This window comes from Patiria miniata, unplaced genomic scaffold (genome assembly GCF_015706575.1).
Source record: "Patiria miniata isolate m_02_andy unplaced genomic scaffold, ASM1570657v1 HiC_scaffold_21, whole genome shotgun sequence".
NCBI classification, from domain to species: Eukaryota; Metazoa; Echinodermata; class Asteroidea; order Valvatida; family Asterinidae; genus Patiria; species Patiria miniata.
Window position 1 is genome coordinate 7,326,372 of NW_024037060.1, and position 1,906 is coordinate 7,328,277.

The 1,906-nt window shown below is 37.2% G+C and overlaps 1 pseudogene; it reads right to left on the reverse strand.

Moving 5' to 3' along the window:
- Positions 1-1,430, reverse strand: part of LOC119729867 — a 14,238-nt pseudogene extending 12,808 nt beyond the window's left edge.
- Positions 1,431-1,906: the final 476 nt, after the last annotated feature.

The window sequence follows — 1,906 nt, forward strand, 5'->3', positions numbered from 1 at the left end:
TACCCATTAAACAAGATGGTCGCCCATTCCTTGCGGTATACAGCAAGGTTATAATGGTCTATTTTTAAGAGAAGATGAACAAACCACCGGAGATGTGACTAGATAATTGAATGAATAAGCAGGCTGTTTGTCTTCTCAACGAGTTTGTTTGCACCAATAAGAGGTGGGTTTCTGTTAGATTCATCCTGAAAAAACGTATGCTAACGTGGAAGAAATTGAAAGTGAGTGTACTGCTATCGGTTGCGTATACATGTGTGACAATGGATGAACATCTTACATGGAAAAAACACATCAGTGATATCTCGAGCAAGATATCAAAATCTGTTGGTATAATGAATCGCTTAAAATTCTTCATTCCAAGCAACATTTTAGTAATGCTTTATAACTCTTTGGTTCTCCCATATTTAAACTCTTCAGTTCTTAACTGGGGTAGTTCCTCGGTAAATTTTGATAAAATGTTGTTGTTACAAAAACGAGCTGTTCGCATCATTTCTAATGCTGGACACCGTGTTCATACCGCCAACTTATTTGCAAAATCTAAAACTGTTACGAATTAAAAGACATCTACTACTTAAATTTAGGTAAATGTATGTATAAGTACATGAATAATGCATTACCTGGTTGTTTTAGCTCATATTTTTCGTTATCATCAAACATATACATTCACACAATACTCGAAGTGCTTCTTGAAAAAAATATCCATGTTTTTTACAGTCGAACGTCCTTGTTTAAAAACAGTCTTATTCAACGTGGTGCAAACTACTGGAACAGTCTTAGTGAATCTATGAAAAAAATCACCATTACATGCTGTATATGTCAAAAAACTAAGAAAACAACTTCTTGATGCATATTTATAAATGTAATGTGTAAAATTATTTCGTATTGTTATGTCTTAGTAACTGCACACTCATTTGCTGTTGTTGTCCTTTGTCCTGTCTGTCCCATTGTCTGTCCCTAGGTTAGGGTACAAAAGCATTTTTGCTTCACCAAAACCTAAATATTGTGTTGTGTAATAATTTGACATTAAACTTAACCTGTATATTGTATTTCAACTTATTGTAAACACTGTACATCCAAGGACAGCATTGAAATAAATGTACTACTACTACATTTCCATTCAATGCAAAATCTGGTGACAGCAAGCTTGGCTATCGCAGAAATCGTAAAGGGTTGGATTATGATTACATTTTCACCTTTTTTTCCAGAAGAATATGACATCCACTGAGCTAAAACTTCTTTCGGACAGTTTCAAGAAATCTTACATTAATTGAGTGTCCTTGGTATTGAGATCGGGACAAACTTTTCTTTGTTTACCTTATAATGTGCAATAGTGAGCACGACCTCGTGGACAAGAGAGACGTGAATGTGTCTCCGATTGTTTTGTGATCAACAAACAGAACATTATCGTCAAGAGCGCCACCATTTGTCATGAAGAGTCCTATCTTCCTCTCCACAGTGCAATGACACCGTTAGGTCTGGACTCACACCAGGCACTTCGGTCTTCGGTCACTCTGCTATCGATTTCGTCACCACGAGAGGAGGAGGTTTTTTTTCCTGTCTTGACGCTGACCAAACTGACAGCGTGTACAAAAGCCCTCTCGAGCCGGTGCCTTGCACTTTCCGGCAGTGACTAGTATTTGCCCCATCCGACAGTTTAATTTTGTGCAGTATGATTTTGAGGTTTTTTCTTCAAAATGACGAGTTTGATAGATAAGACTCTCCTTTTGTTTCAGTTAAAATGGAAGCGGCTCTGAGGCCACACATTTCAAAACTACAGATTAAAATATTTCAATTAGATGTCAAAACGAGGCTCGAAACGAGTAATTTTTGTGACGTTGGAGACCTGTTCATTTTCAATCCTGATCAAGGCGAGCATTGACGCCCTCAGTTTCACTGGTAATTTACA